The sequence below is a fragment of the Montipora capricornis genome, chromosome 3 (assembly GCF_036669925.1).
Source record: "Montipora capricornis isolate CH-2021 chromosome 3, ASM3666992v2, whole genome shotgun sequence".
In the NCBI taxonomy this organism is placed as follows: domain Eukaryota; kingdom Metazoa; phylum Cnidaria; class Anthozoa; order Scleractinia; family Acroporidae; genus Montipora; species Montipora capricornis.
The window spans coordinates 61,493,738-61,506,237 of NC_090885.1; the positions used below are offsets into that span (position 1 = coordinate 61,493,738).

Genomic DNA, 12,500 nt, shown 5'->3' on the forward strand with positions numbered 1-12,500 from the left:
CGATTTTTGGAGCGATAGGGAGTTTAAGGTGTCTTACAACAGTTTTCCGAAGACAAAGAACAAGGTTTTGAAATCTGTGAAATTCAAGCAACAGGATGTCTCTTCTGAAGTGTTATTCACGGTTTTTTTTTACCTAAAAATAAATGCAAGTCAGGGAAAAATGCTAAATATATTGACCGAGCTCTTGGAGGGGAACTGGAAACTAGACTTTTCAAAGGCCTTTTGCTCAAAACCTAGCCGTAGCACCAGGGTCAAAATTTTAGGAATTAAGAAAAAATATGAAGAAGAAACCGGCAACATTTTTTTAAAAAGATCTATCAGACAGTTTTTCAGTTATTAGCAAAATAGAACGAAATCGACGTTTTTACCATTTGCGAAAAACCTGTCTTACAGATTTCACTAACTTTTTCTATAAAAATGGAATGACGTTTTCGTTGCCGTAGCCGTCCTCTTTGCTTAAACTACCAAATCTTACGTTTGAGTCAATTTATCCCGGAATCGCATAGCCAGAAGAATTCTCGCCATCTGATTGACTATCGAGGCGAGGAATTCTGTGTAGAATTGCGAATTGCAAGCGAGGCTGACTGGTATTGCACCGTAGCGACGCAAGCAAAATTAGAAATTATTATGGGCAGACATGGGGGGTCATGTTGCAGCGACAAAAAACTTGTGTAGTGCACACTGAGCCGACAAGTAGCAGGGACAAAATCACAATATGTGCACACATGAAAATGTTGCGGGTACATGTTTCATGTCCTCTCGTGTGACCTGGCAATTGTGCAACACCATTTGGGGGAGATTTTGTCCTCGCGACGTGAAAACATATCCTGAAACATATCCCTGAAACATGTATCTGCAACATTTTCATGTGTGTGCAAATGTTGTGACTCGCAACATGACCCCTCGTGTCGGCCCACCTTTAGACAAACATGCACGGACAATTATTTGATGTCAAACAAGAAATAAACGGACTCTTCAAATCGCCCAAAATTAAATTGTGTGCAAAGTTTATCTCTGAATGCGAAAATCGGTTCTCACAAAATTCACTTACTTCTGTAGCGGCTCGTCACGAACAGATAAGCAGATATTAGAGAGATTTAGTATTGCGCTCACGTGAAACAGGAAACGGCAGGTTTGCTGTTTACCATAAACACTTTGCTAAATCGTTCTAAGTTAGTCGCCCCTTTGGCGGGTTGGGAAGAGGAGACGGCTGACACTTCAGACTAGTTCTAATTGAAAGTTACGTCGCGCTGATATTTGCGTTTCGGCAAAAATCTAAGAAAGCTGTTTTATTTTCACTCATTTCAGTCTTGCTTGTCAGCCTCAGTTACCCGGCAACGTCTCAAAGGAAAAGACAAGTAACAAAGAGAGATTTTTCTTGATTCTATGACAACCAGCAGCTTGCCCTTTTGCTTTTTCCCGTAAACGCAATGGATGATTTTTTTACAGGAGCGATAGCCGGCTGAGTATCGGGCTTTCCAAGTGCGGAGGGAGAAGGAAGGAAAGCTTTTCTCGAGCCTTGCTGACATTGCTTGAAAATTTGAGCCAATGAGAATTACTTCCGGTATTGCAATCGCTCCCTGCCATGAGTCAAACAACGCACCTTTGGAGTTGTGCGCGCGGGAATTCCGCAAACTTTTCGCGAAGATCTCATATGGAGTGAAAGGTTTTCTGCGATTTGTAAGGACAAATTTCGGAAAAAAAAACACGGAACTTGCGTTGCTACGGTGCCTTTATTCTACGAGACTGTTAAGGAGGAGATATTATTAACAAGCGGTTGTAGTCAACCGGTAATTCGCTGATGGTGAAACTCTTGTCCAAAGCGATCGCGGAAAATCGTCAACTGTTGCAAGCTGTTTTATGAGCTTCAACATGCATTCTTAGACAAATCGAAAGGAAAGAATGTGAACTTAAAGGATACGGTGATATCTTCTCTACAATTTCATGAGGTCGAAAGATGCAGAGTACACGAAGAGTGATCTTCAACTGGAGATACTCTTAGCGGCAAAGATGAAGGTATCGCTTCAACAGATCAATGACCAAAACCTTCATAAACAAAAGGCTACGCGTAGCCTTCTCTTTGTTGGAAGGAATTTTAGCCGATTTTCTTTAAAATTCACAGTATTTCAGTGATTTTTTCATGTTTTAATATCTTGTTCAATTCTGAAGAACCTTTTTCTTTAATAATGAAGCAAACAACGGACAACAAGCTTTCTTTCAAATAATTCTTGACCTGAACAATAAGTAGTCAAATTTCCAATACGGTTAATTGTTTACCCGAAGACTGTGCAGAGTTGAGTACAAATAAATATAAATAGCCAGACAACAGAGATCACAGGGTTTGCTTAAAGCTTAAAACCAGGAATTGGGAATCCAGAATCGAAATTCGGAAAAAGAAATCCTGAATCCGGAACAAGAACTTGAACCAAAGCGTCTTGCAAATGTTTACTTTCATCTCCCTGAGTTATTTGTCACATGCTGACTCCTTTTGGGAGGGGATTCATGGAGTAACTTTGGAAGAGCATTCAACCACTTGGTCTTTTTCTTTTTCTTAATCGTGGGGTGATCATGTTTTTGACATCAACTATTACAGCAGTTGTTTTCGGGCGCTTGACTTTTTTTGATCACACCCGTCTGTTGATCTCTAAAGGGTGCGTTCGATTGACACAATTACGGAATAAGAACAGGTGTAGTAATGATTTGAAGTAGTATGTTTGGCGTAGTTTTTATGCAACTAGGATGTTGAAGATATGTTTAAAATTTCATTTTAGCAGGTGTTTGATAATTTCCATGTGAATCTCTGTAAAGTAAAAACGAAGCATTTCTGATCTCAATTCTATGTATTCCCAGTCCGGAATACGGCCGATCGAACGCAGCCTTACATTGTACATGCAATACTTATTGAAAAGCATTTTACTACACGAAAATGGAAAATTTCCTCTCAGATCGCTCTTTCTATAAAATATACAGGAAAATAGCTAATATCTAAAACAATTTTAATTTTATTTCAAATCAAAACAATTGCTTCCCAAGTCAGTACTTACAGCGGTTACCATTCTCACACGCCCCTCAACGACTTTTTTTCATTTGTCGAAACTAAATTTGGGTTGACGTCAGTCAATCAATTTAGTTTCGAAAAATGAAAACAAAGTCGTTGAGGGTAGCCTGTGTACAGCCGCCCGCTCTCCGAAAAAAAATCGGAAAGGAGCGTCTGTGATTTACCGTTGATAATCGTGTTCCGGAATAATTTTGCAAACATTATTAAGTGACCTACGCTGACCAAAATTTGCGTGGCTCATATTTCTTTGGAGCTAAATTCTCAGATGGTTGTCAATGAGGTGGATTTCAAACGTGCATTGAAGAGCGTCTCCGATAGTTTTAAGATACCTTGGCCCTATAGCATAGAAACACTCTTTAAAGGAAAGGATGTATTTGCAAGTCTTCCAACCGGGTACGGCTCTGATCTTCAGGGCAGCACAGATCGTTGCCGATGAGCTGTTATTTTCCTCGATATGTCCACATCTCAAATCTTCCAAGGCAACTCGCTTTGTAGATTGTTCTTGAGAATGGCTAGGCTGGTCCGAGTGAGGCGTTGGGATTACGTTGGTAAGGGATAGCGGAAGACGTTTTCGAGTGGACAATGTTTTGAATAGTGCTATATTGACCTCGTGAAGATTCGTCAGGAGCGCTTTCGTTTCTTTAGCGCTGACAACAATTCCTAAAAAAATACGTAGAATCGATATCCAATTTACACTCCATAGATAACAATTCCACTTGTACTTTAAAAGAAAATCTCTATGACCATCAGAAAGATTTAATTCGTATTATTTCCCGTGAGCAAAGTACACACGAACTCATCGTAAAATCGCTCACGGTGGTTCTCACGGTGTTGATGTGGAGAAATAAAAATAAAAGCCAATCAAAACTCGTTGTTTCAATGATGTAATGATCAATGGGTGATAACCAATGAAATCATTTTCCAAACGTTCCAGGAAAATCACGTGGTATTGAACACGATTATCAACGGTAAATCACAGACGCTCCTTTCCGATTTTTCTTCGGAGAGCGGGCGGCTGTACACAGGCTAGAGTGCAGCCAGAGAGAGAGTCTAGTTGGACTCACGGTCAACACATTGGAATGGAACATGATCTCGCTTAACACAAGTACGCTGGGTCTGTTCTCGATCTTCCGGGCGCTTCACTCTCAGCGTATACTGGGCGCAACAATTGTCTCAACTGTCTTGAGATTACGACTTTGCTCACCATATATATATGGCCTCCTTCTGCCTTGCGGGCAATGGATCATTGGCGTGGGCACTTTTGCTCGTTACTGCGAAGACCGACTCTGGAGATGCAAGGCCTGTGGCAGCGTGAACAGGCGTAAGTCATCGCGTTCGACGGGTTGTTAGTGGAAACCTTCTCCTTCTGTCTCTTCTTCTCCCAAGTCCTTATCCTCTATACCTCTGCCCGTTTGCAGCCCGTCTTGACAGCTACACTCCACTTAATTAATTCGGTCGTCAGCTGGCGATTCCCAGTTGTCTACACTGATTTTGGCTTCCTCCATGTCCCGTTTGCAGACGTCTTTGTGGCGAAGAAACGGCCTCCCTGTTTGCCTTGAGCCAGCTGTCCATAAAGCAGGTCTTTTGGAAGGTGCTCAGGGCCCATGCGGTGGACATGGCCTTGCCAACGTAATGTACGCTCTGAGAGAAGGTGCTCGATAGTTGGCAGTTCTGCAGTTTCAAGCACTTCGTGGTTGGAGATCTCATCCTTCCAGGTGATCCCACGAATTTTGCCAGAGGAATCTGACTTGGACTGTTTTCAGTCCAGCTTCTTGTATGGTGTATGCAGACCATGTCCCACTCCCATACAACAAGGTGCTGATAACGCATATAGAGTAGACTCTGATATTAAGCGCAGTTTTGGGTTTAGCCAGACACGCTTCTGCAGTTTTCCGAAAACCGAGGCTGCATTGCCTATGCAAGCATTCAAGTCACTATCCAGGGAGAGATTGGAGGTGACTGTCGAACCAAGGTACTTGAACAGGAGGTCATTAATTACTTGGAGCCTAAAACTCCAATACTGATTCTGTGTTACTCCAATACTGATTTTATGTAACGGCATTTTCAGAGATCAAGCTATTTTTAGACGAGTTCTTAAATAAGATTTGACTTGCACGAGTGACCATTCTCAATTCCATGGGTAATTATTTCTAATCCAAGACTTGTGATTGGCTTGAAAGGTCTGGTTTCGCGGGAAAATCAATCTAAAAATAACTCGGTCTGTAAAAACGCCGTTCCACAAATACAATGACGTGGTACGCTCCTAGTCATGCACGGGCTCCGGACTTGAAGCGGGCGTCCACAGAGTTAAGTGCTTGGTTGCTGATCAGGATGGTCGGCTCAGCATGGGTCCCCATTGCTAGTACCTCAGTCCTTTTGATGGACATAGTAAGGCCAAAGTCCTGAAGCGGTCTATGATGGCTTGTAGTCTGTTATCTGTGTGACTGACAAAGGCAGCGCCGTCGGCAAAGAAAACAGCACTGTCTTCACTCTGGTCTTAGCGCGGAGACGAGTTAAGTTCAGTAGCTTTCCGTAGTGGCGTGTGTGGAGGAGGACACTTTCATTTTCCTTATAAAATACAAATTATCTATGTGCTTTCATGTCACGATAATCATCAGTGAGATACTGACTTCCATTTCAAGATGGACTTTATCTGATTTGCACTTTTTAGCTGGATTTATTCGATAGTTTTGTAATTGCACCTTGAATAAAGTAAAACAATGCTCATTCATAATCTTTACCAAACGGCCAAAAAGTTCCAAAATGGCCATCATTTTAGTATTAGGCCTTTTTACCTTGTTCTTAAACTTAGAATTCAAAAGAACATTTAACCTTAAACGACGAAACAAGGGCTAATTTGCTAGCAAACAAAATAATACTAAAATGGTAGCCATTTTGGAATAAGGTGTATAAAAATTTAAAAATTCACTCAATTTAAGAATATCTTTGGTTGAATCGCTCAAGATGACTCACCCATATGTATACTGTTCGTTTTAATCCTTCAGTGCCGGCACCAATTTTACTGCTCTTGGTTTTACCAATTACTTCAGCAACCCATTTCGACAATGATTTAGAGTTAAAGCACTCAACAAAGCGCACATTTCAGTCTTCAGATTCGGCAGCCCGTATAACGAGGTCACTTTCTTTCTTGCTTGATTACCTTCAACCAGATTGTGCTGTGTTGCTGATGTACTATCGCTTTCCTTGATTGAATTTGTAGCATCTCTTGTTCATGGATTTTCAGATATGTCCAGGTTTGACCCTAATTAGATGCACGCGGATTTCAATGAGCGTCACGAAGTGTCCCCTTGCTCTTCTAGCCAACTTCAACATCACTTGTGTCTCAGAATACAGACAATTTATATTACAAAGTGTCCCCCAAATGCTGATCTTTAAGTGAAGATTAACTGCTGCATTTACCCAAAGCTAAAAATAACGCTAACCTTTACCCTGACCTTATTGTTGAAAATAGGTAGCAAATGCTTAGACTTAAAGGGACACTTTGTGTTGGATGTCAAAATTGGGCGTGCATCTAATTAGGGTCAAACCTGGACATAAGTGGAATTTTCTGTTTCGCTATTCATTCAAGGGAGGGGAAAATCGCTTCACTTTCGTAAAGGTGAAAAATTCGCCAGGAATATCGTTGTACACGGTGCTCCAGACCCAAGTGATGTTGCCTACGTCAAGTCCACCATTTAGTCAAGTTGAGTTTAATATGTACGCACATGTCAAAGAAATACAGTTAAGACAAGTTACAAAGAAGAGAAATATATGAATTCATTGACAAAGAAGACTAAGATAATCAAATATTGTTGATATGTGGACAGTGACCAAAATAGCCGAAGCTTTCGTGTTGGTTACTGCCCTATGTGAAGTAAATTAGAGAAGCTGGAGTAGCCTCCAACTCTGATTTCAATTGCAAGTGAGCTTAGTTTTTCATCTCTTTACAGTCGGCTTTGCCGTTAATTTCGTTAGTTTGAAGTTGGTGTACACGATTTGGTTTTTGATCCGTAATGCGATAATAGGCACGTACTCTATAATGTTTGGTGCACTGTTCATGAGAATTAGAGAGATTTAGATTCTAGGACGAGAACGATTACAAGCACGAGATTTTCTCATAGAACAACAGTGAGCACGCGCAAAACAGCGTCAATTTGGCGGGAAAAACGTGATACCTTCGTCGTTTTAGTATAAGGTTTTCCAAAAAATTTGGTCGTGCCAAAACAAGTCAACATCACGTTAGCAGTTTTGGCATTTTTCGATCAGCAAAAAGGCTCAGTTATCAGCAATAAGAATAACCGAGCAACCTACACTGCTAAGAAAGAATAAAATTAATCGTCTGGGTTATAAATCTTCTGAGTATTTTCACTAAAAACGGGAAGTCAAATCTCGTACTCCTTTTCGTCCTCGGCTTAGAATCTAAAGGTCCCGAATAATCAAATGAGGAAGGGTACTTATTATATAAACACCAATGAAATACCAAGTGAGCTTTCGCGCGAAAACATGATATCTTCACACGTGAAGATAACATGTTATTTTCACACCTCAAAAGATCGCTGTTGCTATGGTTACATATGAAAATCGCGCCTTTCGATGCCTTTCGTGAAATGATTTAGTATATATTAAACATTTCTCGTGTTGAAAATTTCGTATCTCCGCGCGGCCATGTAATATCCTCTATTTATGTTGCTGCAAATGATTCTAGTAGGACCGTTGGTCATGTTTCAGAAATTAAAGAGGCTGTGTCACGAAATTTAGCCAGATTCAGCGACTGGGGATTCACAATCAAAATCAAGCGAATCGTAAAAATATCTACTTAAAACATTGAAAGAGGTTCGAATAAATTGCAAATACAAAAGGCAGCAGGGATGGGCAAAATTTAAGGAGATTAAGGACGGTGCCTACTAATTCTAAGGTATTTTTGCGCGGTTTACTGAATATGCGGAAAAAGCAGATCTTAACAAGTGTTATTGAAATCCCAAAAGAAAATTAGGGGTAACCACACATTTTTCGAAGATAATTAATTAACAATATTCGTAAAAAGCTTTTAAATGCAAAGCAATATATGGCGTTCTTTTCCAAATTAAAGCTTAATTATCTCTGAAAAATGCGTGGTTACCCCCCATTTTCTTTTCGGATACCAAGAACACTTGCTAACTTCTACTTTCTCCGCATAGTTTTGAACTGCGCAAAAATATCCCTATATTAATGAGCACTAGCCATAGGAAATCCGAGTATCTCGAGATGCGCAGAACGTATGCACAATAACAATAGTAGGCACCGTCCTTAAAAGGGATTGCTATTGGGAATTTTGAAAGCTGTTCAGCCTAACAGTTTTTCAAAGTTTCTCTCTATTGTTTGTAATTTAACTTATGATGGTCGCCAGACATTTTTTGTCGCGAACCCTTGAGTTGTGCTTAAAAGTACATTCTGGGTATGGAACACCACACCGGCGAAAACCAGATTTATAATTTGATTATACACCTAGACCACATTTCCTTAGTGCCAAGGCAGAAACCCATAAGGGTTGAAACGTGTAACGCGCGTTCACAGCTTCCGAATATTCAAGGCGAACTGATTGGTTGAATGTTTCAGTGCTAAGTACCATATTTGGAAACCCCTCGCTCTTGTTGTTCCAAATATGGTACTTAGCAAATTGAATATTCAGAAGCTTGTTTCCCAGCACACAAGGAGCCGTTACACGTTTCAACCCTTATGGGTTTCTGGCCAAGGTTAATTAGAAGATGTCATGTATCCCACTTTGTTGATTTAAAATGCCGCCGTTGTGTCATCGAGTTGCAGTTTAACATGCTGACCGGTGACGTTGACAAGGAAATTATGATGTCATTGAAAACTAGACGCTCCTTGAGCGTAAACGGGGCTGGTTGTGGTACAGTTACACAAAAACAGAGAGGCACTGCAGTTGGGTGGTATAGTGTGGTATTGAATGCGCGGAAGATGGATTTTCCCAGGAGTAATGCTGGCAAGGCGATTCGAAAATAACAAAGAAAAAAGCCTAGGAAATCCAATAGGAATCCAATACTGAGGTACTCCTGGTAACTCCTAGAATGGAAGAAGCAGGTTGGAGGATCGAGATCGAATGCGGCATATTTCTCATCATCCTCAGGGCTGCTCAGCCTGGAAACGAAACACTACTTAATTTTTTTTTGTTTCCTCAGAAACGAAACGTATCTATTAAACTATTTACACACTTAGGTGTAGTGGCCAATCAAACTAGAGTTTGTAATAGCTGTTATTACAGTTGAGCCCACGTCTCAGCGGTGTTAGTTTCGAAAGGGATGAAAAGGAGGCTTCGGGTCAAAACAAAAATTTCTCAGTTATCGAAGGACTGTGTGATTTCTTGATTCTTGGCTGTTTTCTTCCCTTTTTTTGCGTAATTTGAGATTTCTCTGGCCTAATTTTATCGTGGAAGATACGGAAAGGCTTTATAGCATATGGATGTGTTTGCAGGCAACTGGGTAATGTTATATTCGGAAGCCAAGTCAATCCACGGTGTCAGAACAGACTGATATTTCAATACGCACAGTTTATTTCGGAACTTGCTGGAACTTGCTGTAGCAATAAAATAAAAACTCTTCAATTCGAAACAGGAAATAGAAATTTATGATCGTGAATTCCTTAAGCCGTGTGGCTGAGTGTTCTTGTGTATTCTTACGTACTCTTATGTGGTTCGAACTAGTTTGAAAACATACAAAAAACAGAAAACTACCAAAATAACATTCTAAACTGTGATCTAAGGCTAATCACGCGATAAAGGAAATAAAAGGCACTTTAACCAAACAATGAAGTAATAATATTATTCTACACAAACTGGAAGATTCTGAACTTACTTAAATATCTGTGATGTCAATTATTCCTTTAATTTTTATTCGTGAGAGATAATCTCTTGCCTTCCAGATAATAAAAGGAGTGAGCCTTGCTGTGAGGGCTACGTAGGTGTAATTAAGTTACCTTTAAAGGAAAACAACGAATTATTTGAGTACATGCAAGAAACGTGAGACTTAAGGAACTACAAAATTAGGAAATTTTGTCACGAAAGCTATATATACATTACTGGGCGTGTGAAAAACTGAGGAAAAACTAACATCAGTGTTAAGTAACGAAGTAATAACCCCAAATGTGCAAAACTATTGACGGCAGCTTCCATTCAACAACTGTAGTTTCTCTTCTTCTGAGAAAAACGTAAATTCTGGATAGGAACTCATTATTTTCTTCGCATTTCACGCGCTGTTTTCTTATGTTGTGTTTAACATTTAATTTCATTGCTAACAACGTAACTGACTGTTTCAATAAAGCTTCATTGACTCTTATGTATATTTGACAGTTCAAGGTTTCGTCCAAGTTGCTAGGAATGTGTGCCCCTCTCGCAACAAACAATTTTTCAGTACACCAATTTTTTGGTACCATAAAGTTCCATTACATTGGGTTGCAATCTTTTCTAGCATACAGGTTGTGACCCTGTCCCAATGTTCTCACTATCTTGAGACATAAAAAAGGTCTTAAATGCTGAGCGAATGTCTGTGGCATCGTCTCCTCCTTCAAGCTCATTTGGAGGTGACTGAGGCTGAAGAAGTGCAATTGTTCCATCCATCCAGTCTTCCAAGACTTCATTTTTTTGTAATTCACACATGTTGTGAAGAACACAGGATGCAGCAGTTAAGTTGACCACTCCAGGTACCTCCATATCTATCCTCTTGGAAAATCTGCGAAATCGACCCTTCCATCGCCCGAAAGTGTTTTCGACTGTCATGCACGCTCTGCTCAATCTGTAATTAAACACCCCTTGGCTCTGGGGAGTGTTCGGGGTTTCAGGATATGCCTTCAAAAGCCAAGGCAGCAATGGATAAGCAGGGTCACCGAGTATGACAATCGGAACATCTTGATCCCCAATCCTTTCTCTAATATCTGGGAACAATGTTTTGTTGTTCCCTTTCTCATAGACACTAGAATTCGACAAGATGCGAGCGTCGTGAACACTACCTGGCCATCCAATGACAACATCCCTAAAAAGGTAGTTACAGTCTACCACAGCCTGCATGACAACACTGTGGTAACCTTTTCTGTTTACATAGTCGGTGTGGTCCTCCTTTGGTGCAATGATAGGGCTATGTGTCCCATCAATAGCCCCAGCACACATTGGGAAACCCCATTTTTCTCTGTAAGTCTCAAGGATAGATTTCAGCTCGTCATTCTTTGGAATGTAAATTAATCTTCCCTGCAGACTTTCAATAATGGCACAAGACACATCTTTGATGGAATTACAAAGGAATGCCTTTGATACTCCAAAGAGCTTTGCAATCGTTCGGTACTCGGACGTAGAGGCGAGGTAGTAGAGTATCATTGCTAACTTCTTCCTCGCTGGAACGGCTTTTCGCATTGGAGTGTCATGTCTTGCTATTTCATGTTCGATTTCACCAAGAATAAACGTAAACGTATTTTTTGTGACACGAAAATTCTCATACCACTGCTCTTGAGTAAAGGTGCTGTCAGCCATTCTAAACCAGTCATCTGACTTAGGATTCATCCAGATGTTTCGTTCCCTTGGAGGGTTAATTAGTGTTGACATCGCAAGCATGAAAAGAAACATTTTTTTCCTACGGCAGCCACGGTATCTCATTAAACTCTCTTTCCTCTTCAGTTCCTCACTTTTCTGTTTCTTTATTTCACGTTGTCGTCGTTTCTCTTCAGCCTCGTTTTTTTTCCTTAGCAAGGCGTTTACGAACATCAACAAGCTCGACGCCATGTTTAATTTGCAAAGTGCGCATGCTCTGTTACAATGTTAAGCCTTGCCTGGAGCAAAATAGCCTTGCCCAAAACAACCTTAGCGAGGATAAAAAGATGTATGTGTAAACAATCCTTGCCTTACCAAAATGTTAGCTACCCTTGCCAATTTTAATCCTTGCCTTGCCGTTTTTTCCTTTCGTGTAAATGGGGTTAACCGAATGTTGACCCGAAAGTCTCGCTTCCGGGCGCTCTGAAACGGACACCGCTGAAACCGTAAATACCTAAACATCTTCGAGATGCAAAAGCAAATTCATAAACGCGTGAACCTGACGTATGACAAGATATATACGTGACGAAAACAAAAGCAATGGAAATGGATCAGAAATAAAGAGCTTTGGCTACTTGAATGATTTTGGATTAGACTGAAGCGATATACTTTTGAAAAATCCAAAGTTATCGTTTTCCATGCTAATTGGTGATATAAGCCAGTGTAAGTAGTAATTCGAAAAATGACAAATAGAGTGAGCCGAGTCAACATATTTCATCTTTTCTCCCGCCCTTATCATTCCAGAACCGAAACACTATTTCTTTTTTAAATAGCTCCTTGCTGAAATATCTTTTTATTTGTAAATAATTGTTGAATAAATTAAATTTGATCAAGAACGCAAAAATTCCCTCAAATGCGCAGTAGATATAA

The 12,500-nt window shown here is 40.3% G+C and overlaps 1 protein-coding gene across 4 annotated transcripts in view; it reads left to right on the forward strand.

Annotated features, from left to right (window-relative positions):
- LOC138043606 (beta-1,4-galactosyltransferase galt-1-like) overlaps positions 1-12,500 on the forward strand; it is a 25,919-nt gene that overhangs the window by 4,540 nt on the left and 8,879 nt on the right. Inside the window, exon 2 of one of the 4 annotated variants that reach the window (XM_068889961.1) lies at positions 8,861-10,344. The exons of 1 other annotated variant lie outside the window; for it this stretch is intronic. The gene's annotated coding sequence lies outside the window, so the exon portion shown is untranslated. Of the gene's footprint in view, positions 1-1,308; positions 2,331-8,860; positions 10,345-12,500 lie in introns of those variants that run through there. 2 more of the 4 variants (XM_068889958.1, XM_068889959.1) reach the window with 2 other exon arrangements.